At 44.6% G+C, this 27,975-nt stretch overlaps 1 protein-coding gene, 1 long non-coding RNA gene and 1 pseudogene across 3 annotated transcripts in view; 2 read left to right on the forward strand and 1 right to left on the reverse strand.

Moving 5' to 3' along the window:
• Nucleotides 1-27,975, reverse strand: part of RASSF5 (Ras association domain family member 5) — a 353,379-nt gene that overhangs the window by 252,923 nt on the left and 72,481 nt on the right. The window lies entirely within an intron of this gene.
• Nucleotides 1-27,975, forward strand: part of LOC144755537 (uncharacterized) — a 338,243-nt gene that overhangs the window by 179,673 nt on the left and 130,595 nt on the right. Inside the window, exon 3 of the long non-coding RNA XR_013594929.1 lies at nt 13,850-14,006. This is a non-coding gene — a long non-coding RNA (uncharacterized LOC144755537). The remainder of the gene's footprint in view (nt 1-13,849; nt 14,007-27,975) is intronic.
• LOC144756498 (uncharacterized) overlaps nt 21,543-27,975 on the forward strand; it is a 31,143-nt pseudogene continuing 24,710 nt past the window's right edge.

Raw genomic sequence — 27,975 nt, forward strand, 5'->3', positions numbered from 1 at the left:
TATCTTGTGTTTATGTTTTATTCAACATCCATAAAAAGTTTCTTTTAGATCAAAACTGGACCTCACATATGATAAATGGGAGGGTGTCACAGAGATTACTTGCAGTATTAGTTAGCTGCTGCTGCTATGCTACAATATTGAAAACACCGAATATTAGATGTAAACGCATTTAGAATTTGGACGAGTGTCTGTGCACGGTCAGTGACCTGGTCAAAGAGTGCATGAAATAGCTGTACCTGTTCCAAACAGGGGTCCCCAAAGTATGTTTGGCCCAGGGCCCCCAAGATCCGTAGGATGTCCCTGTCTGCAACACCCCAGGTGAAGCCCATGGGACAAGCTGAACTCCAAGGCAGGTGAAGCCCCATTTGAGGGGATTTCTTAAGTACCCACCATCACACCTAGCACCTGCCAGGGCTTCCCTGGGGGGTGCCCATACGGTTTGGGACGACCCACTCAGAGTTGGCTGAGGTGAAAGTGATGCCAACCAGGCCTGCCTTTGCAGACCTGATACAGAGTTGACATGCTATCCCCTGGGTGGCTTACTCAGTGCTACATCCCACTACTAGCCAGTGCCGTACCCACCCTGGGTATGTGGTGTAGCTGTTTACAGGACATACGGAGGTACGGCACCTAACCCCTTGCGTACGCACACCCGGCCCAATGCGGGCCATGCGGATGTGCACACCTTCTCTCTTCAGTACTGTGGAAAGGTGTCCAGATTCCTAAGGTCAAGCAGAGAGAGTCTGCAAAGACTGGAATAAAAAGCGAAAAGTTTTGGGGTGAATTCCCCTATGAAGGGCCGTCCAACATCCCTCCTGGGGCAGATCTACACGAAACTCAACATGGTGATACTTAGCTATTTGCACTAGTAACTAAACTTGGTGCACATTTGTCAAACTGCATCAAAGTTATTAACAAAAATGTTTTTTCAATGGAAAGTGGCCTTTACCATAACTACACTGTTACTGTTACCAACCACGCCATAGAGAAAGGATACATAGTTTGTAACCATGCAAAGTTGTCTTTGAAGTTTTCTGGCAACATGATAAACCATCAGGCAGAAGGCAGAGAGGTTAATGTGAACTGAACTCAGAATAGTACCGTACCATTCTACAAGTTTCTCCTTGCATAGTTATTACAAGGTAATTTAGATGCATGTAGCACAACAATCAGCTTTTTTCAAACAAATATTTTGTTTTTTAAAAGAGCAAGCTAAATACCGGCCTGTTTAGCTAGCTGCAGAAAATGGAAGTGAAGCACCATTCTTTAAGAGGTGTGAGATGTATTAATCTACTGCCTGCATGTTGCAAATAACAGTGAGTCCCGATTTTTTTAATTTTGGTTTTCTTTGCAGCACAACCAAAACCCCCAACAAGTGTGTTTTGCATGTTGGTGTTTTCCACAGTGCAATACAGTGGATTTAAATAAACAAAACTAAGAAAACTGCATGAGTATTACAGGCAGCAAGAAAGATTAGGCAGCAGCCACATACATACCTGACAGATATAGTTCAAGATTTTAGGAGCAGTTTCCATAAAGATGCATTTGCTCTAAGGCAAAGATTACAAGTAGGGTGGCACAGACTTCCCACGTGGAATTCTTTTCTGCACAATAATAGGAGGGCCAGGGTTCCCATGGCCGGATTTCCCAGATGCAGGAATATTGGACACGATTTTGCAATCTGGAAATTCCAGTCAGTACATTTGCTTCACTGTAAGGGCAGCAACCCACAACACTTTCGCTGCCTCTGTCTGACACTCAGCCAGTCCTCGGGAGCAGCATGTAATGCCCCCCATGACAGGCAACATACTCTTCTACCCTGCACCCTTCCGTACACTGTCTGCATTGACTTCCTCAAAGACGTTAAGCACTTGTTGAGAGCATGTTAAACACCACAGAAATGGGAATTCCAATAATCACATCTGGGTGGAGATATCTCTTGTTTTGTATGAATCTTTGATCCTGGTGGGTGTGTTTTTGCTGTTGAATAGCTTTGTTGCAAAAGTTACTTGGGGTCTATGACCGTAGGAGACTTATTAATCAAAGGTGGGACCACAGCCAACTTCTATGTTGCTCGACAGACATTGTCTTTAGCTTCTTCATTGCTTTAACAAAAGTCAAGGGGCAATCGGGAAGGTGATTGGAACGAGGAAAAAGTAAACAAAAAGATGTCTCACACCTACCTAAACCATACACTTCTAACCACAAGCATTCAATAGGTGTATGGAGCAGTCCTTATCTAGACTGAGAAATCCTTACATTATAGTACTGTCAGGTTGTCTACCCTGTGAAACACAATCTCCGGTGAAAATATCAGTTAACTCATGTGCAAACGCTTGAAAAGATGGCGCCAACGGTGTCTTAACATAATTGACTACCGGTGGTCCACAAGGATAAATTCACTGACACAACACAAACTGGTAAGCCACTGAAGATGTGTTCAACATCTGTAGTATTGGAATTCTCTGGAATGCTTCCAGAGCGTCACCAGGCCTGCATCCAACTATTTCAACCAGGCCTACTAAACATTCTAAAAATACTTCAGAAAATGTTGACCTCGACGCCAAGGCGATTTCACAACTCTTAACTATGTGCATAACGACCTTCAAGCACACACAACGGTGGAATAATCTTGGCATTCTCCCGAAACAATGTGACTGGAATATTTTTTACTGTCCTAGTTCTACGCATGTTTTTGCACTGTGCCATGCTGGGAGAAGAAACTAGCACCTCTGCTGAGAATCCTTTCACACCACTTCTCTCTACATAGCATCTTTTACAATTGGTCTAGTACAGATGTGCTCTGAAGCAACCACCAAAATGTACTAAATGTGCAGAACAAAGCACTGGGTGCATACAAGATAGAGGGGGGACAGCCACGAAACAATAGGAAGAACTCGGCCAGAGCCAAATCTGAGGTCTAGCTTGGTCTCAAAAATCAAACACAAGCCAAGCCAAGCCATAGGAAGATTTGTCATGTAAATCACATGGGCACATCCTGCAAAATAAGATAAAGACTCTTCAAACGTAAAAAATTATTTCTTCTGCATTTGTATTTTACTTTAATACATTAGATTATATGACCACAGTGAGCGACATTCGAGAATATCTCTGTGATGGTGCAGTCAGTGAACCACGAAAGGTGCAACCAATGTTGTTCTTATATGTCAGGAAAACAAAAATGTGATGGGAGCAATGTTTGAATTAATCTCAGTCAATGGTGATTACTCTGTTTTACTGCCACTGTGCCACCTCAGACAGAAACCGCCCATATGCAAATAAGCCTTGGTCTAACTCCATCAGAAACAATCCAGATGGATTGCTAGGTCAGGACCCCTCTGAATCAGAACTCAAACAACCTTAAACTGGCTTTGCCCTACTGAGGCCTCGTCATTAAGATTAATCTTGAGTTCTGTAACACAGTGAGCATGGGACCCACGTCTTGGCATACCCGTCACACTTAAAGCATCACACTGAGCAAATCAAAATGATTAATGGGTGGAATGCTTGAATGTACCCCTCCCCTCCACCCCATTTCAGGGCTTGCATGGGTGGACATAGCGCCACTAAGAAGATAAACATCAGTGATACAACACCTCATCTTACCTATGAGTGGGTGCCGGCAGCAGAATGCGTAAACGCAGGAAGGTTTTCCAACGTCACCGCTAGTGGGCAGTGTAATATCCTAAGTGTTCTTATAACACTGCTAGATAGTGACCTTGTCTTTGTCTTAGTGATAACACTGTGTTCCAGTCTGCCCTGACAGTTACCACTGTCGTGCAAAAAGACGGAATACTCGAAATCCACAGGACTGCTATCACTCCTGTTGATGCTTTGCTTCATCCCTGACAATTACATCATTCATGGTAACTACCGATTCAACCATGGGAACCTTTGAAAATTAATGTGCAGTTTCATTACCTGTAACAATAATTAAAATATTAAAAAAGTGCCTAAAATGAATTGCTGTTTTCTACACGAGGAGCTTCCTCTTCATAAAATATTAAAAAAACATTAATGTGTAGTGCAGTCAATGGCCCACTGTTAGTTGACTATTTCACAAAACAGCAGCACACTCTCTAATTTGTAAGTATGTGAATGTATGAGCGAAATATTTCTTCACTAAAGCATTTTCTAGTGAACAACAATAAAAAACAGTTAGATGCTTCCAAGTTCTTCTCTGGAAGTGAATTATTTAGTTATCCACTTCTGTATTATTAAAATGTGCATTAAATCATTGCATTCCACTACACTCACCCCTCCCCTCGACCCCGAGAGAAAATACATAACATGTAACCTAATTTCTTTAAAGCAGCCCTCAGGATGGGCACTGTTCTACATTAGAGTGTTTAGGTATACTTTCAAAATTAATTAGTGATAATGGACAATGAGCGACGGGGTACTGAAGAAATTCTGTGACAGCAAGCAATGTTTACGACATAAATATGAATTTACCACATAATTCGTCACATAATTTGCAGATTTCACCTGAAATAGATAATACTGCCACAAAATATGCTGCATAATTTAAATAAACTTGCCATTTCATAGATGTGGCCTTGACAATATTAAAGCTATCTAGAGGGTTATAGGAGATGTAATTATGATGAGAAAGCTATATTCACGTAGAAGCGTGTTGTAGAAGCATGAACTATTTCCCATACATCATCATTCCCTGGAAAGTATGTGTTTTGTGCTACTACATTTGTTAAATATAAGAACCTAAATGCGTAATCTATCTATCTATCTATCTATCTATCTATCTATCTATCTGTCTGTCTGTCTGTCTGTCTGTCTGTCTGTCTGTCTATCTATCTATCTATCTATCTATATATCTATCTATCTATCTATCGCCCTCACTCTATCTATCTATCGCCCTCACTCTATCTATCTATCTATCTATCTATCTACATGATAAGTAAACGCTTCACCATGTACGCGGGTGTCAGAAGAAAGCACAGAAAAATCTGGTGGTGTTAGCAATTTAAACGATGCCATAGATTAGCATTACTTTCTATTTATTAAATAATAATAAAGCAATTTATAAAGCACATGGCTGCTTCAGCAGAAGCATCCCAGTGCTAACCAAGTTGAAGCTAACAGAGTGAACAGGGCTAACAGAGAGAGGCAGAACTACCTAAAAAGACAAGTTTTAAGATTTTTGTAAAAGGAGGTCTTTGTATTAGACGGTCGAAAATCCAAAGGGCGGGAGTTCTAGAGCTTGGAGGCAAGAACCCTAAATGAACGGACCCCAATGCGGGCCTTCTTGAAAACGGGGACCTCTGCCAAGGAGGATCCTGCAGATCTCAGACACCTAGATGGAAAATAAGGTTTGCTAAAGAGATAGATAGTTTGCTCCAGCTTTGTGGAAGGTCCTATAGAAATAACACAGGCTTTTGAAGGATACATGCTTCTCCACTGGAAGTCAACGCAATTTGTGCAGGGTCACGCCCTTTGAGGCGCATCTAGGGAGATTCTGTAGCAGGCGAGCAGCAGAGTTTTGAACACGTTGGAGTCTCCTCAGCAGTGTCTGGGAGTCTCTTAGATGTAAGACATTACAGTAGTCGAACCAAGAAGTGATAGCGGCCTGGATAACTGTTTAACTCCCAGCCTCCGGTCGAAGCCCTATGATCTTTTTTAGCAATTTCAACATCCCGAAACACTTGCCCGCTAAGGAAGTGATCTGGCTGTCAAATGTCAGGTTTGCATGAAACAGAATGACCAAGTTCTTCACCCCGGTCTTTGGCTCAGGAAGGGAACCAAGGGATGGCGGCCACTAGTCAGGAGTCCAGATGGACGTCTGACCCCCTCCTTCCCCCCAGGACCAGGACCTCTGGCTTGCCTGCATTTAAGTTCAGGCAATAGAGGTCCATCCAGAGGCCCACCTCAGACAGACAAGTCCTCAGAGAGGCACAGCCATAGCCGTATTCTGGGACAGGGTGGCAATGATCTGAGTATCATCGGTGCATGACAGGATGTCAAAGCAATGCCACTCAATATCCACCAGGGGGCCCATATAAACATTAAATTAGTCAGACAATTAAAATATAATTAATAATAATAGACAATCACGTAGAATACTATAGTATTAAACTTACTGCATTTCTATTTCTCTTTTTCACCATTGTAGATCAAAGCAAACATAAAGCCAAGACATAATGGATTACTTGTATTATGTTTCAGTTATACCTTCATTTATTCACAGAAAAAACGTTGTAGTCTGTGAATACGCAATAAAAACGCATTCCACATAAAAGCTGCATTTGAAAGGATGTCATGGTTCTAATGTATAGCTTAAATCACAGCTATTTGTCAGCTATTGTCTTTAGTCTTTCCCTGCCGGGTTCTTAGTGCATGTGGGCACTCTTTCCTTCCCCAGTACCTGGCAACCGGGCATGGCTTTTAGCCAGACCTTAAACCCAATAGCAGGCCCCTTTGGATACTGGGCGTGGCTTCAAGCCATCTCCTGATTGCAACCTCTCCATCAAAGTACTCACTGTGCAATGACTATGATCATGCCAAGTGAGATCTATGCACAGACTCTTTGTCACTGCCAATGCCTAGTGCCATTCTCCAATAACCACTGAGCAGACATTTAGTTGAGCCCAGTGGGGACTGGACACGAGACACAACCTTAAGCCCAGAGTATTTTTTATTTATTTATTTTATTTAAGAAGTTTTCTATAGCGCTGACCAGACCCGGGGCTATCGGAGCGCTTTACAACAGGAGGGAAAGAATACATAAACATATACAGTCCGCTAGAGCCCAGAGGCAACAATCTTCAGCCATGCCTAACGGACTCTTGCGCAATGGGATAGGGCTGCAGAACAACCTCACCTCTCCAGCAGGTGCTCGGTGCATGGAATTCACACTTTTCAGAGGGAATTACAAAAACATGATTAGCCTATACCATCAGTAATTTTGTAACAAAAGGCCACTAAGTGTTGATTGGCTTTCAAATAAACACATGTGGTAGTATAAGTCAAAACTGGCAAATACCAGTCAGTGTTTTCATAGTTTGAAAGATATTTTTGGATCATGGAAATTGTAGGTTATGGTTGACTTTGAATTACCTTTACCACATAGGTTATCAGCATGACCATGAATATCTGTGTGACTCTCCGCATACTGCAGACCCGTGACTGCCCGCGTCAGTACTGTGGCTCTGTGACACACCGACTGCTGCAATGCAGTGTACAGAGGCCTCCTTACAAAAGCATCGAGGAAACTCCAAAGAGTACAACCCTTTGCTGCTAAATTCATTCTCAACCAGGGAAGATCTGAGGCAGTACCATGATACCGCTGTCTGTGCCGTCCAGTGCAGACGTTGCCTGTGTGATTCTTTTTGGTGTCTTGAGTGCACACATTAACTTGGAAAGTCTTCGAGTCAATACATGTTTTTCAGACAGAAAATCTCAAAAACATAGGGAAGCAATTACTGTCTTGTGTTTCTAAGCTCTGGTGTTACCAGAACATGCAATAACGTGGAGAAATGTATATTTAATGTATGCACTCAGGATGCCAAAAAGAAGTGCACAGACCCGTTCTGCACTGGCGGTGCACAGAAAACAATGTAGAATTCATTTTCTTTCCGTTTCCATTTTGTGTCACTTAGCACGATCTTGTAGAATGTCTAAAGGCCTACTAGCCAGTGCTCAACTTGTAATGACAGCAATGTTTCAAGTTTCAAGAAATTAAGAAATCACGAGTGTGCGTGACAACCTGGTGCTTCGCTTGCCATTTTAATTTCATAAGCTTATAACCATGTAAAGGCAAGTACGTTGAGTTGAAAATGATTCACAGAATATTAAGAAATATGTCCCTCCGGTTTATTCTCTGATAGGCAGTGTATGTTGAGCAGGATGCATTGCAATGTATTAAAATCCTTCATGATACTACTCCTGGCCCCATCACACCAGCCTTAAAGTCTCTCCATTGGTTTCCTACCCAACAAAGGATCGCTTTTAAGGCTCTCTCCTTTGTCCACACATGGCGTTTTCCATACAAGGCCGTAGGGTAATGATCCTCTTCAAACTCTTTACTCCTGGTCCTCACCCAGAAGGGTAGGCTGGATTTCCAAGACGGTCTTAGTCCACTGCAATCCAGATATAGTTTGGAAAATGGTCTCTCTGCTCCCAAGGTGCCTACCTTTAGAATCCACTTCCTTTGCCACTTCTCTTGACCCATAAAAACAACAAATTCCAGAAAGACATACCTTTCAAAGTAAGCGCTGGTCCAGAATTGTTATAAGTTTTATGTCCGATATGTTGTCCTTTCCTGTTTCTTTCCTTCCCATCCTGTGTTAAACAGGTGTTCTTCGGCATTCTTTACTAGCTCAAATTCATCACAAAAACAACAAACGAAATACAAATAAATAAAATAAGAGTAACACATGCCACCTTCAACTGCGAAAGAATGTGCAAATAAATACTGTTACGGGTCCATGGACCAAAATGCCTGCCATCACCACCCTCTGCACCGCTGTTACAAAGCTAATCTCAGGGGTGCAAGAGTAGAACCGGGAAGAGCCACGAAATATACACTAACCCCATCCACCCTGCATGTGACGCAACCTCAGAGAGCAACGTGAAGGACAGAAGCAGAAATAATAGTATTTATTTCGTGAATCAATCCCAGTTGAAGATGAGACGACCGAACTCATTTACACACACCCGCACCACCAAATAAAGCTTAGTGTTGAGAGGAAAGCCTAGGGAATGAGGGGGAGAACCAAAGTAAGGTGAATATCTGGTGTAGAGGGAGAAGAACGTTGATACTGAGTCGAAAGGGAATTAAAAGAAGAACAAAAGAAGAGGAACTAATTACGATGGACTACGTTTTAAGAGGGTACAGCCCTTTGTCCCTTTGTGTCTCCACAGCCTGATTACATGTCATTGGTCCACTGCTGGAGGGAGAGGCAGTCTCCAGACTCCGTGTTCCCAGAGGGTGCATATAAATATTAAATATCATAACGCGGGAGAACTCGAGCCTGAGGCACCACAACGGTCACTGACTCCCACCAAGAGGCTCAACTCTGCACAGCGTGTGATGTATCTGCCAAAAAAGGACGAGGCACTCTCCGGCACGGACCCTCAGCGCCCAGCCCCCGCCAAGGTAAATAATACGAGCTCATGGTGAGGCTGGGAGGGATGGAAGCAGGTGAGACGCCTGAAGATTCTGCCCTCCCAGCCCAAGGATGTCTGGGCAGAGTGAGAGCCTACCTGATGCATGCAGAGACGATTGTGTGAGGAGAAGTGGGACCCCGGCAGGTCAGACTTGTGTTTCTCGGCCCCCTGGCCTGGAAAGGACAAACTTATAATGAGACAAATGTCCCAAAGGTCTTCAGGATCTAGGAAAGGCTTTTTTAGTATGGGAAATCTTGTCATCATTTGGAATGTCCAGAAGAGAGCTACAAAAGAAGGATCAGATAAAAAGGTGACAAGAAATGTGCTCTGGCCCACCGTGTACAGTTCAATGGGGCCGCAGGTTATATATACTCACAAAAGTGGGTGTGCTTCATGAAAAAGAGCAGTGCAGAAAACTTATATTCAGACACCAAGGGACAGTCTCCCAGAGTGGTTGCACATTTCTGCACATGCATGCTTTGCCCATGGTGGTTGTAATCAGCACTTTAGATGCATTTTACCATTCTATCAGGGACAAAATTTGGTGGCTATAGGCAGCAGCGACCCGTGCAGGTAAGAGTGGTGGGGCTTGGTGGGGGAGGGAGAGGGTGAGGGGGGGAATTTTGACAGATGATGAAGAGGGAACATTAATTATTTATTTAATTTCCCTCGTGGTCGTCTGTCAAATCCCTCTTCCCACCAATACGGCCCCACGGCACCACCACTCTTACCTGCACGGGCCGCAGCTGGCAATAGGTAAACCAAGAGGTGCCCCTACAGCCCAGTGCCTATGACAGAAGGTAAGTGTGGGCAGGAGAGCCTGATGTGGTAAAAGACCCCAGCTCAATCGGAGACACCAACTTTTCTGTAAGTCTGGAATCTTGAAATTTGACTGATGGCCCCAATCCCTGCCAAATGTTTAGACTGACAGGCCACCAGAGTCTGGTGGATTTTGAACATAACATAACATGTGTATCTGTAAAGCGCACATTCATCTTGGCGCTGAATAACAGATTTTTTTTGTTACCCAACTAAATGCTACTCATTTTATCAACCTCAGATGGATGAAAGGCGGAGTGGACCCGCTGGGATTTTAACCTGTGACCATGAGGTTGAACACTGGTCCCTGCAGTGGATGAATTGCTCCACTGAGCCACCAGACCCGCCCTTCTGGCCTGGTCGAAACGGTGGTTCACATACGCATGGCAATCAACAAATGTTGGAAGGCTAGAGGAACAGTCTCTAAAAGCCCTGAAAGGGCAAAAGTCCAAAATGTTCTATCCCAGCCTGAGACTTTTTGTCACTCGTTTGAGTTCCCTCTCTGACCTTTTCATCAGGAGTTCTCTGAAATTACATCACCGATGTGCCAATGCTACAGTAATAGGCAGAGTTGCTCTTTCTTTTATCTTCCTAGGGAGTAGCCCGCTAGTAAGTAAGGAGTGACAGTCTTTTTCCTGTGTCTCTTTGGGAGAGGTCTATGGAGACTCCACTCTTGGATATTCCTGGCAAGAGGCATTTGTGCTATGCCCTTTCATAGCAGGATTACCACTCCTCTTTGTGTCACATAAATGGCCGTGGTTGTGCTTGTTCCTTCTGGACTCCGGAACAGCCCATTTATTCACACAATGTCACCTGAAAGGTTTCGGGGGGTCACCCTCAAAACATGTTTGGGGCCCGTTTGGAACAACGTGGACATTTATTGTGCATTTTCTGCTAATTTAAGTACACATAATCCCACACCACAGCACATTTTGCATACAACTTTTAAAACCAAAATAATTGAAATACGTCTTGTCCTAGACTATAAAAATCCTTAAGGTGACAATGGTTAGAGAGAAACAGAGCAAGAGGTACAGGGAGACAGAGAGAGGAGAATGGTTTATGTAGTGAAATGGACATAGTAGACAGAGGTCAAATAGAATGTTCAGTTTTCTAGGGCCCCCCTTGGAAGGTGAGTGCCCTGGGCATTTGCCCACTTTGACCATGCCTTAAAGCATCCCTGGATTCACAGTGGCATGCCGCCCCAGCCTGTTTCCTCAAGGAGCTTTCGTCCAACTGTATGACTTATTGGATAATTTCTTATCCAGTGCACACTGGTTTGTCATGGTGCCGGTCTGGGGAATATCAGTAAATCTGGTTTGACCCTTGATTCACTTCTGCAAATATTTTCAAATGAAGCTCTCCAGCTCATTAGAGATTGGCTCTTGTCCAACTCCCTCAGAAGCAAAGTATTTCCTGGACACGTGCCTAGCACAGTAGGAAGCAATTGACCTTTACTTGCCTTGCAATACTGGCAGGCCTATCTTTGCACCAATGAAAGAGCAGTGTGTCGCTCCCTCCCTCGCCCTAAGAACCCTTTACCCAGTAATTGCTCTGCTGGGCTGTGGTTAGGGATGACCTGTCCTGCTCCCTGGGGGCTGGAAAGGTGCCTGGAGTCCTGAATCTAGGACTTTGAGACGTTTTGAGGTCATTGGTAGCTCCAAGTTCCCTTTCCTCTGGAGGCCTAAAACTTATTGCAGACCTCATTTTTTGGGGGGGGGGGGAGGGGCATTTACCCCTGTGACTCGCTTTGTTGTTTCCGAGGTGCCCCTTGACTGGTTCCCGTAACATCAGAATAATAAGATATGCTTACATTTGGCATGCAAGCATTTGATTCGTTCAAACAGCCACACAAATCCACCAGAGGCATCGGGAGACTGGTTTTACAAATGAATTGTGTTCCTTTTAAAGTAAAATTCATTACAATTCATGCTGCTAGACTTGCTTGAATGGGGCCTTGGTAAGGGTTAATTTGTGGGGAACTGAACAGACAGCCTGTGACTGCAGCAGCTTAGACTGGGCATCCTGCTGATTTCACTCCCAGGAGGAAGGAACTTTAGATGCAGTCCAGGAGATCCTTAGTGGACAGAGAACCGAATGGAGCTCCTCCAGTGGCGTGGCTATCAATAGTGAAGCAGGTGCGGTGGCACCAGGATCCAGGTGTGTTAGGTGCCAAATGTGCCCACGCTCTGGCTGTCATTTGCATACTAACCAGTGGATGAAAAGCACATCTCCCTTGCTTGCAACAGAATCATAAACACTTACTACACCTCAGACCTCTCCAAGGAACTGGGCCAGGAGGAAGCACAGAAAAAAAATCAGAGCGTATTACACTCTATGCATGTGCAAATATCATACCTGCCAACATTTTGAAACTAGAAAGAGGGAGATTTAAAAATGTATACATTATATAATATATCAACGCTCCAAGATACGCCGAAAACGAGTCACTGCAACGAACGGGTGCCGTTCCACGGTGGCGTATCCGTGAAATAAATACAGGCTCCAAAGTTTTCTATCCTTTCTGAGAAATACACACAGCACTCGCGGGAACAGTAGCCAAAAAGTGGGTTTATTAACGCCTTAGACAGACGCGTTTCAGGAGAAACTCCCTTCTTCCGTGTCAAAAACCTTGACACGAAAAAAGGGAGTTTCTCCCGAAACGCGTCTGTCTAAGGCGTAAATAAACCCACTTTTTGGCTACTGTTCCCGCGAGTGCTGTGTGTATTTCTCAGAAAGGAGAGAAAACTTTGGAGCCTGTATTATATAATATATATATATATATATATTTAAAAAAGTGGATAATGACAGCCCACAGCTGTAGTCAGGTCTCATGGACTATGCGCCAACGAGAGGACGAATTATGTGGCAAGTTTATCTAAACTATTCAGCGAAAAATTGAATTAGTTGGTACATTCTCTGGCAGTATTGTTCTCATCCTTTGAAATTGAAATAACATTTTTGTGAAATTTACAAATTATTAATATTGTATTGCATATTATGGGGTAAATATGGTAAATACATAACTATGCAGTAAACACAGCAATCACAGAATAGCATAAATCCACTGGCCCTCTCCATTGTTGTATCAATAATTTGTTCAGGAAAAGCACCAAAAAAAACATAACACTATCTAATCCCAATCGATGGCCATTGTTAACTGCATTTTCAAAGAATACACATTTTTCAATCTAACACCACCAAAATAAAACTTTAACACAAAAAATATAGAGTAACGTTATGTTGTCCTGTAGTGTCACCTTGGCATTCAAACATATAACATACATATTTTTGCTCAATTTGTCAAAATAGAGAAATTATCGTGACTGGTGCCCCAGATGAGTCTTTTGCCTCCTTGGGTACTAAAACCTGCTTCCACGACTGCCTAAAATACGTCCTAAAAAGAAGTTATAATCCCCTGGGGATCCACACATGTAAAGTTATTAAAACTTTTTTTAAAGCGATAGATATGTGGCTGATAAGTTTTCTAAGTAGATGTATGACATTACAACGCATGCTTTTACATCGCATGCCTTTACAACGCTGTTTTTACAACGCATGCCTTTACAACGCATAGTGCTTTTGGGCGCTGGATAGTGAATAGTTTAATTTACTATTCCAACTCCAGTCCCCGTGGATAGTAGGGAAGGTGTTGGATAGTAAATTAAACCTATTCCCTATCCTAGAGCGCCCCCCAGCGCAATGCGTTGTAATGGTTTGCGTTGTAAAAGTTGCGTCGTAAAGGCACTGCGTGGTAAAAGTTGCGTTGTAAAGGAAGTTTCCCTTTCTAAGTAGACCATATGATTCCATATGACCTATCAGAACCTCCAGACGCCTGCTACACTGAAATAGTTTGACTCTCAGTAGCATATTTTTTTAACATGTTATATTAATTTATTTACAGAATCGTTGTGGTGCGTAAAAATCCAGTATCCTCAGGGCACAAGAAAAAAGGAATCTACCACCAGTTAGATTTGAACAAATGGACCCTGAAGTACACCTGGCAGCCGCACCACCTTTCTCTGAGCCAAAAGAGGTGTTGGGCCACTGGTGGATCATTGGTAAATATAACCCAGACAGACTGATTGTGAAAAACTGCTGGCCTCTCATGGGCTTTGCATGGTTCATGCTGGGGAAATGACTAGTCTTTTTCCAGGATGTTAACTTAAGATGGCACTTTGAACAAAAGAGACACTGGGACTGCTGTGCTAGCAATTTTTAGGTCGAGCCTAGAGCAGCGCATGCGTTGCTTGCTCAACTTTTAGTAAGGGGTTTTTCAAAGTGCTACCCACAAGCTTTTTCTGGCCTCAAGCTTGCGTGCATGCTCGCGTGCACGTGCACTGCCGCCATCTGCCTTTCTTATCTCTTCCTCCGCATTGCTGGCCATTACTTTCACTTTCGCGCATGCTCATTGCTTGTTGAACTCGTGCTTGGAGGATGTACAACTTCCTGACAAGCAGTGGACTGTGCTCACAATTACCCAACACTCTATCGTGACTGCAGCTGTTTTGTGCCGCTATTATTCAACATCTATATTGCAAAAGGTGTTGTTTCTCAACCCCTTGGTAAAACTGTACTTTGGAGACAGTATTTCGAATAGACCCAGTACCCACCTCAGGTGAAGACGGCACTCACCTTATAGATGCACACTTACTTTCCAAACCTAAATGAGAGCACGCCCATCACAGTTTGAAACGCCCCATAGTGCAAAAGTCGCGATTTGTTCTGAGTTATAGAGTGTCCCAACCTGTTGTTTATATACACTTCTTTTGCAGTGTATGTGTTGACTGATTGAAATAAATCAGCTTCCTCAGCTGCAGGAACTGTCTCTGAGCGTTTAAACAAAGGGTGGGAAGTTTATTTTAGAAGAGTGAGCTGTCTCACTGCCCCTGCACTCTACACTGCCAGTAGAGAGGCCTCACCCGGGATAAAATGGGCAAAAACACGCACAAATCACCGATATCTGCACTTTCTGTCCACTGACTGGTCAAAAAGCCCGAGGAAACTGACGTGTGCACACCATGATTCAACTGTCAGTCACACTACTGACAGCAAGAACATTACCATCTTTACCACCATTCTTATTATTACTACTACGATAACTGCAGTTGTTACTGCTGGTAATATTAACGTCAAGACAGCTTCTGTGGGACGCTCTACAAGCGGAAGAATTGCTAGGCGCTAGACAACCTCGCCTGGATGAAATGCTGAACTAGCCCTGCCAGCTCTGACCTTCCGTGTTCATATCAGCAGCGAGCCCGCTGTGCTATCGCAAAGGCCTATGGCTTATGCTTAGCCTGCCTGGCTAGCTCCTCTTTAGTAGGGGTACAGTGGTCGAAGAACGACCTTTATGCTAGGTTCTACACTGCAGAGAAGAGAGAGCGCTGGATTTGTTCTGGAACCATCTACACTGGAGTTTAAAATGTTTCAGGAACATACCTGGGCGCGTTCCCCAATAATCTGGTAAGCTGACCTGAAAGGTATTTGTCTCCATTGGAAGGAGACTCTGTGTTAGAAAACATTAGTTCGTCCAAATCCCAGGTACACCCATAATGGCCAGTTTTCAGATGTCCTGCAGGCGCTGTTCGAGAATGATCCTGGAACACTTCCTGGGCACGGATACAAGAACTGGTGGAGCCCCATCATGTTTTCTGAGCCTTCAGGTTGTCTCATAGAAAGTAGTGTGGACTGAAGAAAATTGCCTCACAACAATTCCTCTCATAAGGGCCGCAGGTGCAGTTGCTCTAGGCCTAGTGCAGCCCATAATTTATATTAAAAAATTAAAATGAGCAAGTGCCTAAAGGTTTTCTTAGGGGCCCACCTCCAGAGCTGAATACTGCTGCTGAATACCAAGACATACCTATTCCTGATTCCTTCTTTCATCCAGCACCCCAGAGGCGGTTTAAGGCATGGACAAAGTAGGCAATTGCCCAGGGCCCCCACTTTCCAAGGGGCCCTCTGGGAAAGTGAACTTTCTGTCTATTTGATTATCAGTATAGTCTATTATCTATCTAAAGCTCTGTAACACTTGTGTCTAGCTCTACCTCTAACTTTGTCTCTATACCCACTGCCATCTTAAGGAGTTTTGGATTCTAAGGGAACTTTCAACTGTTTTGTGTGACCTATTAAAGTTTAAAACAACATTGTGTATTGATCGGCTTCATGGGGCATGAGTTAACGAGAAGCGGGTAATAAAATAAACAAGCATTGGCATAGACAATAGGTCTTGCCTTTGGGAACTTATAAGTATTTAGTTATGCAGCACAATATCCTTGCTGCAACAACATCAACTGTTGCATGGCTAAACACTTATAAGGTCCCAAAGGCGAGACCTATTGGCTATGCCAATGCTTGTTTCATTTGAACCCTCGACTACGGGAGACTTGTAAGCAACAAAACAGTAGTCACCCCAAAGTCCTATGTCTACTGAGAACTTGACAGAAACCCAAACCCATAGTCCTATATTAAGTTGCAGTTTGGCCCACAGAATAAAAATTCGCATATTTCGGGACCATAGCTCTTTAGGGGTCTATGTTCACTGCTATACTTTTGTACAGTGATATTAAAGACTTAATAATTTCCAAAGAAATGCAGATGGCTGGACATTCCTCCACATTAATTGTAATAACTATTGTGTTATATCGGTATCTGAACCCAAGACCCTAATGAGCTCCTACAACAGTGATATTCTGGGATCGGCATGGTGGCTTGGCACATATGAGGTGGTGCGAGCTATGCAGCCGAATACCAGTAAGGTGAGCACAACTGCTTGTACCGTTATTCATGAAATAAAAGAGCAAGGCTGCTCATGTCCTCTCTTTAATTACATTCTATGATTGTCCATCCTATCAGACACCAAATACTGTCTGGTTGGAAAAGACCTACTGCAGGTTTACCAAGAACCGACTTTCGATTGCTTACCATTGGGTGACATTTTTGTTGCTCTCATATGATTGCTTCTTATTTAATACTTTCCTTGTCCCAGCTTGTCTATCTTGAGTGTGTCTCTCCACTGGAGCATAGTCTCTTTACCATCTCTCACACTGACTTGCTTCTATCCTCCCATTGCTGACTTTATGGGAACTACCTTTTAGGCCTCGCCGACCAGGCAGAGCAAGATGTCTGGTTGATAACAAACAAAGTGTGTTCTTAAAGCCCACCCATTGGTTACCATGGGTTGGCCTTATTGTTACTCTCATTTGCTTGCTTCTTACTTGAAGACCTTCTTTCCTCTTCTTATGTTTGTCCATCCCCTGGAGCAAAGCCGCTTTGCAATCCTTTTGATTGGATGACTGGTATTCTTCTACTGCTCACTTTTAGGTCACCACACTTTACTTTATTATGTAGCACTTCATGAGACAAAATGTGTTGTCTAGCTCTCTCCCTCTTGCACTGCTTCCCCCTCCCAAATACCTGCCTCCGTGCTACTACCCACCACTCACAGCTTGCATGTAAAAGCACTGCAACAGGGTTAAGTTTGCTAGGGTATGGCTGAAGAGCACACATTCAGGGTTGTTTTTGCTTTTGTGTCCTGTATGCCACATATTGCATCAAAGCAAAAGCTGTGGCACAATCTCTCACTCAGCTGGAATCCGAGGAAGAAGATGTACATAGCATGACACTTCTCATGGACGTACGTAGTATCAGCTGGTAGAATTTCGCTTTTTGATTGTGGTGAGAGAAAGAGAAGGTTCAGTGACTTTCCCGCTTCGGTAAAAGGTAAAAGGTGAGGAGATCGGTAGGTGAATGGTTTGGTTTAAGAGGTTAGAGTACAGCTGGTATGGAATCGGGCAGCCAGGTAGCTAAATAGCATCTTTTACATGTTTCAGAGACCAGTTTGGGATGGCTAATGAGAGAGAGCACTTCTCGACTCATTTCAGGTTAGTAAGCTTCGTGGTAAACCGATTACCAGTAGTGGTTTTATGAGCGTGTTCCAGTAACCTTCATTTTTTTACACTATCACTTTCAGCTAACGGATTTCGGAGACTCTTGCAGTAAGTTGGTACCCCGATGTTTAGTACCAGTGGCATGATCACGTGATACCATTTGGGATACATTGTTTTCTAAACAGGGTGTACCTGGGATTGAGGTGTTGTGTCTTTTCTTTCCTTTTATTTAGTTGTCTGTTAATTTTCCTTTTCCTCTACTTTTTCCACCTTTTGGACGGTATTGTAAGACAGTAGTTTGGCACAAAAGCATGAGATATTCGATAACTCTTTGAAGATGCTAACAGTACTCTGCACATTGTTCGTGTTTGTAAATAGATTACGTCTTCATGCTTTTTAGATTCAAGTCCCTGAAGAAGGGCCAAGTGGCCCGAAATGCATTGGGCATGAAAATGGAATTTGAATATTTTGAATATCATCTGGATTTCAAGAATTTTCTGTGTTACCAACAGAATAAATAATGTTACTTTTAATCAAATATTTCTCTTTCATTAATGTTGTTTCTGTATGACATTACTGTTGTATATTGTGTTGAAAACAAGAGGTTATTGTAAATTGACTTATTTACAATGGATAACATTATGCAGTAGCATTTAGCCACAGTGCACAGTGGTCAAGTTTGATAATATGAATTAAACTGATATTTACGATAGGCATGTCAAGACACCATGTCCACCACTGTAACACGCTCAACTAATTTGAGAAATCAATATATTGAAGAATAAGTTAAAAGATTGGAGTGCTCCACCACCCCCACCCACATTTCTCATAGAGGCCCATAAATCTGCTCCCTCTGCTACTGCAGAAGATCAAATGGCTGAATCCTGTGGAAAGTGAATTAGACATTGGTAAGCATTACTGTTTACATTCAGACAGTTCCTTATTCTTTTTTAATTCTATTCAGAGTTTACTGAGTGAAACGTATTCGAAAAATAAACTATGCCATTAAAGAGTGAAGATGTTAAATTCAGTAACTAGTTTGAGATACCATAAGATATGTGTATGTTTTTCCTCCAATATTTTGAAATGGTTTTTTTAACTGCTTAACTGCGGCGTGAATTCTGCCACAGTGCAGTGGTTTAATTAGGTGGACAGGGCCACGTCGGCCAACGGACTTGCACAGCACTACGGAGGTAGTGAGCACGATGGCCGTTGGCCGGCAGAAGCAGCGAAGGGATTAAACAATACATTACAGACAAACATCGGCAAAGCCAATAGCGAAACACTTGCATTAGTTAGACGAGACCTGCTGGCTTTGCTAGTGTGTGTTTCTTTTTGCTTAGTCATTCCATGAGCTATCATGTGTTTTCCAGCTCCCTCTCTCATGTACTTCTCACACCTGCCAATTACCCACTGCATGGAATCCTTGTTGCGGTCTTCCGTGTATTGCAAGCTCTCACTCGTGTGCTTCTCCCCCTGACAAACTCCCTGTTTCCCCCCAGCTCTGTGTTGCTTTCTGCTTGTGTGCTTCTACACCTGCACTCTTTTGCTCTCCCTTCCTGTGCTACTTTGACCCTTCCTCGCCCACATGCTCTTCCGTTGCCCCCATGACACAGCATTTTTTTTTTACAATTTTGTTTTTGAAGTGGGGTGAGGCTTTGGCCAAGTAGAAAATTGCTCCCAGCTCCTCCTCCTTTAATTAAAGTGCTTTCGTAATACTTCTACTTCTTTTTTTTTATTTACCCTCTACAAAAATGATGCAGGTGGCATTTATGTTGTTACATCTCTGATCGGTAGATAGCAAAAATGGCACCTGCATCATATTTGTAGTTGCACGTGTGTACATGCCATCACACTTGTGCGTCTACAGAATGAGGCCTTTGCTTTTTTTTCCTGGGCTGTACTGGGCTGTACAGCATTGGCAAAATAACAGCGGGTTTCTAAAGGGCCTGGGGATAAGGAGGTTATCTACGAACTTAGATGAACATTGATGGTAATCAGAGGTGCTTTGGGGATATCTGAGCGCCACCAGAGGGAGCCAGGAGGCAACATGGAGTGGTCTAGAGTGCTTGCTGCAAGAGGCAGTAGCAGTGTTCCAGAGGCTCTAGAGAATTGAAGGTAAGGGCTTAGGGTCAGGGAGGACATCTTAGGGTCGAGTGAAGACCAGCTCAGGGAATTTGAGGGACCGCAAATGGTTTCTGAGTGTTGGGTAAGGTCACTTTAGGTTAGCTTAGGGTCTCACTGAGAAAGGAGTAAGAATAGAATGTGATGATGGGCTAATAGTAGGGTGTAGATATCTGTAGGAACACCCGGGCTCTTTAGGAGTTCACAAATTGAGCTCTATCGGAGTGGTATGAATACTGTCTGAGGGTTCCTTGAGGGTGAGTGAGAGACGGCTAAGGGTGTCTGATGGTTGAATGTTTGTTCTAAGGACTGCCTGAGGGATGGTTAATAGCATCTCATGGCTGGCAGAGGGCCTCGAAGAGTGGCTGAGGACTAGATTCTGGTTATTCCAGGGTCTATTCGGGCCAGAGGAGTGTTTTAGAGGGCTGGCTGAAGTAATGCGAGGGTCGCGTAGGACCCCTGAGTGTCAGCAGATAACCTAAATGATAAATGATAATTACGCACTTATATAGCGCACGACTACCCGGAGGCATCTATGGCTGTTGGCTGAGAGTTCTCCTAGCATCCAGCATTGAGGTGACAGCGCAGGTCCCTGCCGTCACAGTAGGCCCTAGCCTCACGCTTGGTTTTCTGCTACCGGCTCTGTACCAGTTTAGCCTGTGAGGAAACCTCTCATTGCTGCTGCCTGTGATGTGCCGGATTTATCTCTGGGGAAGCTTGCACTGCTGCTTCCTCTGCCCTACATGCCCCGAGTTTGAAGGGCAGTGTCTGGAGACGCACCCTAGGCTTTACTTGTGTTTGGTGTAGCTTGCACTGCTCCCAGGTGTGCTTGCCGGTTCAGTCTGTGTGAGGGACGCTTGCACTGCTGCTGCCTGCACTGTATAAATCGGTGAGAAAACTTTTCATTCACTGTTCAGAGGCTAGGGGCATGCACCTCAAAGTAATGTCTGGTCAGCTTGAATTTTATGTCAAGAACGGAGGCTCCTATTATGCCTTCTTTTCTTGCTTTATTTTAAATAGCAGCAAGATAAGCAAAGAACTACAAATACCCAGAAGGCCCAGCAGAAAACTACTGGCCAATGGGGTTAGAATAAACAAACAATGGTCCAATCACAACCAGGATAGTATATATGGCCATCTCTGACCACACGAAGTCCTCTTTTCTTGCTGCTACGCAGAAAGATAAGTCGCATTTTCCTTTTCTCCTTCATATTTTAATGTTTTGTGCGCGTTTATTGCATTGCTGTGTTGTATTTCTGCTCCGTTTGCAGCCGCAGTTACTGTTGTGCTTTACGAGCGTTCGCGCTCCTTTTGCTGGTCGGCCTTTGTTCCGAGTTGCTTCTGCCCGTTTCGGCCCCCCCACCCCCCTCGCGTGTGTCAGCGTTTGGTTTCTCCCGCTGCGCACGCTTCCCGCCTTACCGGCTGTTCCCTCACAGTGCTCCGTGGCTCCCTGCTACTCATTTCTTTACCGCTGTTTGCTCAACGCAGTGTCCGCCCCCAGGGGAGTGTCTCCCTGCCATTCCGGCCCGTTTCCGCCCCCTTTACTTTCCTCTCTGCATTAACCCTTTACCTTCCGTTTTTGCTGTCATGGAAAATACAAGCTCTCCAGAGCTGGATAATGAGGAAAGCGAAGCTTTCAAGTCAGACCTCAGTCACTTTATTAATACTTCAGTGGAGACTGCTGTCGAGGCTTCTATGACTCGTGTGTCCAGACACATGGAAAATTCCCTTTTAAGCCTCATGACCAAAGCTTTGGCCCATTCTGCGGGGGATAGCAGAAAGCGTAAACTGGTTCCTTCCACTTCTCTGCCTAAGAAAGTGTCACTGTTGGGTCGCGAGGCCTCCTCGCATTTGGTTGAGGACGTGGTTCCTCCAAGGCCTCCTAGCAAGGAGGGGTTAAAGGTTGCTATGTCTAAGAGTAAAACTAAGACAAAAAATATGGAGGTTCCTAAGAAGCTGGTCATTGATGCAATTCCTGACACGGATGATGATGATGATGATATGGGTGACACAGATGATTCGACTGGGTTACTTCATTTGCTTGATTCTCCTTCCCCCAAGAAAGCGAGATTGGATGCTTTTGCGTCTGAACCTGTTTTGGATTCGGAGGGCCAGCCTATGTTTGACCCCTCTTCTATCAGACATCCCAATTCTACTGAGTGGTTCCCCACTCCTCATGTGGGTGAATACATCTCCTCCAAGCTCCGTCTGCCCTTGGACAAGTCTGTTCGCGCTAAGCTTAAGTCTGAGTGTCCAAAACCTTCCCTTCCTTGTCATGTCACCGTTACCCCTTCAATTGATCAGCCCCTTCTTACTTTCTTCTCGAAGTTTGGCAAGGATCCCCGCAGGGGTGTGGATAAGGCCTGGTCCACTTGCCAGGACAAGCTTTTGGATGTTGTGGGCCCTTTGGCCCGGGTTTTGGATATGGCGGAGACGGCCCGATTGGAAGGTTCGGACCTTGATCCGGAAGAAATCTCTTTGTGGCTTCAACGCTCCTTTTGCCTGTTAGGTAATGCCAACGCAGCGATCACTCATGAGCGCCGTAAAGGACTGTTGATCAAATTGGATCCGAAGTTGGCCAACCTAGCTACCCAGGACCCGGGTGTCAAGGCTGACGGCCTTTTGTTTGGCGATTCCCTTGTCATGGATCTCAGCCGTTACGTGTCCACATTTGCTTCTTTAGACAAAGCGCAATTTTCCATCAAAAAAGTGTTTGCCCTCGGGTTTTTGGCAGGGCCGGCAGAGGCAGGAACCGCTCTTCCGGCCGCGGTTACCCGAACCAAGGTTCCAGAGGCGCAGCCAACTCCGGCTACCAAGAATTCAAGCCACAGTTCTATCCCCAAAGAGGTCGTGGCTTCAGGGGTCGAGGACAGAAAGGTTTCCGCGCCCACAACAACAACGTCAACAACCAAGGTGAGCCCTCCCCCTCCTATCGGAGGACGTCTTGCTCTTTTTCTTCACAGGTGGCGCGAGCTCACGGCGGATCCCTGGGTCCTCAATACCGTTCAAGGCTATCTCATCGAGTTTTACGCTCAGCCTTTCCAGTCTATTTTTCCTCCTCCGTTGGTTTTTTCCGCAGACGTAGCTCTGCTCGTCTCACAGGAGATCCGAAGTCTTCTTCTCAAACAAGCCATTCTTGTCGCTCCCTTCGATCCCTCAGGTTTTCTAAGCTCCCTCTTTTTGGTTCGAAAAAAGAACAAAAAAGTTCGTCCAGTCATCAATCTCAAGTGGTTCAACCAGTTCGTGGTTTATCGCCACTTCAAGATGGAGACCATTCTCCATCTCAGGGATACGTTACGCCAATCCGATTGGATGGTCAGACTCGATCTACAGGATGCATATCTTTCCATTCCTATACACGAGGCCCACACCAAATTTCTACAATTTCAGTGGTCCGGTGTCACTTACCGATTTTGTTCTCTTCCTTTCGGACTTTCTTCCGCTCCTTGGTGCTTCACCAAAGTGATGAAGCCAGTGGTGTCCCATCTGCGCTCCCTCGGTATTCGTCTCATCATTTATCTAGACGATATCTTGATCATGCACTCGGACATGCAGACTCTTCTTTCTCACCTCGAGATTGCTCAGTCTCTCCTTCTGGATCTGGGTTTCCTCATCAATTCCGAGAAATCTATGTTAGTCCCTTCTCAGAGTGTGGAATTTCTAGGCTTCCGAGTGGACTCTTCCACCGCATCTCTTTATCTCCCGAAATCCAAAGTTTCAGCCATTCGGTCAGAATTATGTCAAATTCTTCGCCTTTCCGAGGTGTCTCTTCGTTCGCTAGCAAGGGTCGTAGGCCTTCTGTCAGCCTCCATTCAAGCGATCTTTCCAGGGCCTCTGCACTATCGCGCTCTGCAGCGCTTGAAGATTCGTCATCTTCGCCAGGGCTTGGCGTACTCGGATCTTATCCAGCTGGACCAAGAATCCCGTCTCGAGTTACAATGGTGGATAGACCATTTAGATGCGTGGAACGGGAGGACGATTTTTGCAACGGCCCCCGATCTTGTATTAGAATCAGATGCCAGCCTGTCGGGTTGGGGCGCCCGATGTGGTTCAATCTCGACTGGAGGTACATGGTCTCCAGAGGAGTCGTCATTGCACATAAACTGTTTAGAGATGCTGGCAGGCTCCTTTGCAATCCGCAGTCTGGCAAAAAACAAAGCAAGTTGTTCCATTCTCCTTCGGATGGACAATGTTTCTGCGGTTCGCTACATAAACCATCTAGGTGGCACAAAGTCAAAACCGCTGGCGGAACTTGCAAAGAGCCTTTGGCACTTCTGTCTTCAACACAAGCTATCTCTCCGAGCGGAATATCTCCCGGGCAGTCTCAATGCCATCGCAGATTGGCACTCTCGATACCTTCGAGATTCAAGCGATTGGAAGCTGCTTCCCTCCGTCTTTCTTTCTCTCTCCCAGAAATGGGGTCCCTTTTCTATCGATCTCTTCGCTTCCCGGCTCAATTCCCAACTTCCCGCTTTCTTCAGCTGGAGACCGGACCCTCTTGCTCTCGCGACAGATGCATTCCTGCAGGATTGGTCTCTGAATCTCAATTATGAGTTTCCTCCGTTCATAATGATCAACAGGGTTCTGGCCCAGGTTCGTCGTCAGTCGACATCCTTGGTTCTCCTGGCTCCTTTCTGGCAAGCCCAAATCTGGTTCCCCTCTCTCTTGGAGCTCGCGGTGGACTTTCCGGTGCTGCTTCCCTTCAGCGAAGATCTCCTGCTAGATCCTCAGGGACTTCCCCACTACTTGGTTCTGGACAGATCTCTAGTTCTGTCCGCTTGGAGGATCTCCGGTCTTCCGCGTCTGACGTCTTCATTTCACAGGAGGCTTCAATCTTTATCAGCAGAGCTTGGGCCCCTGGCACCTCCAGAGCCTACAAGTCCGCTTGGTCTTTATGGGCAAGCTGGTGTATGGAACGGTCTGTCGATCCCTTTTCAGCTCCTTTAAGCCTCGTGGTTAATTTTTTGGCTTCCGAAGCTAGTGCGGGTAAGTCCTATCGCACGGTTAATCTGTACAGATCTGCTATCTCTTTGAATCATTGTCCTATTGACAATAAACCTGTGGGTTCCCACCCTTTGGTGTGTCGCCTACTTCGTGGAGTTCGATTTTCAAAACCTCCGTTGGCTAAGTATTCCTTTTTGTGGGATGTTAATTTGGTGTTCAAATTGTTTATTTCATGGCCTGCAAATGATGCTCTTTCTCTCAAAATGTTGTCAGCCAAACTTACCATGTTGTTATGTTTAATTTCAATCAAACGTGTCTCTGATGTCAGAGCTTTGGATTTGTCTTCCAGACAGTTTTCACCTTCTGGTGTTTTGTTTCAGGTTCACAGGCGTACCAAAACCAATATACAATCTGTGTTTTATCCTTATTTTCCTTCACAGCCCCAACTTTGTGTTGGACAATGTTTAAAGAGTTACGAACAAAAAACTGCTGGTCTCAGGTCTTCCTCTCATTCGCAATTGCTCATTTCTTTTCGCAAACCCCATCTCCCTGTGTCCTCTGCCACTTTAGCCCGTTGGGTGAGGTGGATCATGTTCCTTGCGGGCATTGATGTTACTGCTTTTGGTGCACACTCGGCCAGGGGTGCCATGGCCTCTAAAGCCTTTTGGGCAGGCTCTCGTTTGGAGGATATCCTGAAATCAGCAGATTGGTCTAATGATGCTATTTTCAAAACGTTTTATTGTAAACCTGTTGTTTCTGCTTCTTCTGTAGTTGTTGATATGCTTTGAACAAGCATAATAGGAGCCTCCGTTCTTGACATAAAATGTAGATTTTCCTAGTATTTATGACGGAAAGTCTTAATTTTATTAAAGACACGGAGGCGAGTATTATCCCACCTCTATTCTACTAATTTTGTCTGTTTTTCCCACCCTTAGGAACTCCGGCTTTACCACCGACCTCCAACTGAACCTGCATCTGCTCCAGTGGATGTTCTTTCTTCATCGGGGAATCTCCTCCAGCGCTTTCCTGCAGTCCTGGGTTTCCTACAGGATATTTTGGCTTGGATTATGACTGTGTGCATTTTAGTTTCTATATTTCCATTGTTTATGCATTCTCTTTGACTTCTCGCACAAGAAAAGAGGACTTCGTGTGGTCAGAGATGGCCATATATACTATCCTGGTTGTGATTGGACCATTGTTTGTTTATTCTAACCCCATTGGCCAGTAGTTTTCTGCTGGGCCTTCTGGGTATTTGTAGTTCTTTGCTTATCTTGCTGCTATTTAAAATAAAGCAAGAAAAGAAGGCATAATACTCGCCTCCGTGTCTTTAATAAAATTAAGACTTTCCGTCATAAATACTAGGAAAATCTACATTTACCCTCACACACTCCTTGACGTGTAAAGTGCTGCACCGTCAGCACTTCACGTTCTCCATTAAACATTTCAGCAGTTAATGACCACTGGGGGCCAGATACATGCCTTCCTTTACTCAACGGGGGCTTGACCTAAAAACGTCTTCAGGCCGCTGCCCTGCAGGAAGGTCTGTCCGCTCCCTCACAGACACCACTGGACGGGGGGTGAGAGGAAGGAGGTATTGGTTAAACATTACATGCAGCAGCAGTCAGGTCCTTTGGGGCAGTTAGGAGACACTGTTACTGCCCGGCGCTCTCGACCTGCCTCAGCAGCTGCAGAAAAGGCCTCACCCCCCAGGTTCCCGAACCTCTCCTTGCAGCTGCAGAAAAAGGCCTCACCCCCCAGGTTCCTGAACCGCTCCCTGCCCCCAATGTTCTCCGAGTCTCTCCTTTCACCAGACTCAGCAAACCTGCCGCGCTCATTTGTTCTCGTTTGGCCCTGATGACAAGCCTTTTAAAAGCGCGAAATCGTTCATTAGAAAAAGTGATTAGCAATAGAGGAAACCCCGCCATTAATCACTTCACCGCGTTCCAGGTGACAACCCCGATCAGAAAATGTTACGCTCTAGCACACGCCAATGAGTTTATCTTTCAAAGCAAAACACAGTGACATTCAATTTGTACAAGGCCAGGAACTCTAGGGAGTTAGCTCAGCACGTTAATGTGCCTGATGCAGAGCCCCCTACAGGTCACAGGTTTGATTCCTGGCAAGCCTCAGCTAGTCTTTCATCTTCCAGAGGTCGATAAAATAAGAACAACTACTCAAAGATCTGGTAACTGGTCTATTTACTCTGTTCAGAAATGGAGAAATACATGGCGGCAAGTGCTATGTATTATGTTATAGTGATGTGCACAGCGCCATATTTCCATCAAACTGGCCTCACGGCACTGTCAGAGTCTGAATGCCTTCCAGTCTAGGCTCATGGATTCCCCCACAGACCGCTGTCTGTATACTGGTGGAGTTGGGCCAGCAAAAGAGTAAGTGGTTACTTACTGTACGGATTTGTGTAGAGGTGGGTGAGCCAAGGGTCTGGCTTGCCTCCAAGAGCCATAACACAAGCCGAGCCCTCGGAATATTTGGTTTGTAGGTCGCCCTGCGAAACAGGATTTAAAAGAACAATGACATTTCCTGTTTATCAGTGATTGGTTGCTTTTCTTTCTCGTTGTTTTTCCTTTTTCTTTCAGTTTTAATGTCTTCTTGCATAAAAGACTTCAAATTCACACTGGGAACTCCCCTCCAAATGAGATGCTCAGCCTCAGAAAGGGCACATACTAAGAAAAGGGGAAGTAAAACCATTGCCATCCATCTGAAAAGGAAGAGAAAGGGGAAGTGTAACAAAGAAAAGAGGCCAAAGGGAGAGAAAGACATAAAGAGGAAAAGAACTATATGCAAAAGAAACGGGAATAAAAAGTGAATGAGAAACAAAGATTGTGGGGGGAAAGAGAAGGGAATCAGAGGAAAATAGATTGTAAATTGAGGAGAGAGAGAAAAGAGAAGGAAAAAATGAAGAAAACAAGAGAAAGAAATGAAAAATAAGAAGAGTGATCCTGGGAGAGAGAAAAAGCAAGACAGGCGGCGTTTCATTTAAGCTAGTGGTTGCAGGGGAGATCCACAAGCACTTGTTTTTGGGGTTCGCGCTTATTTTTCTCATCAGACTTTCACT

The sequence above is a fragment of the Lissotriton helveticus genome, chromosome 5_1 (assembly GCF_964261635.1).
Source record: "Lissotriton helveticus chromosome 5_1, aLisHel1.1, whole genome shotgun sequence".
Lineage (NCBI taxonomy): Eukaryota > Metazoa > Chordata > Amphibia > Caudata > Salamandridae > Lissotriton > Lissotriton helveticus.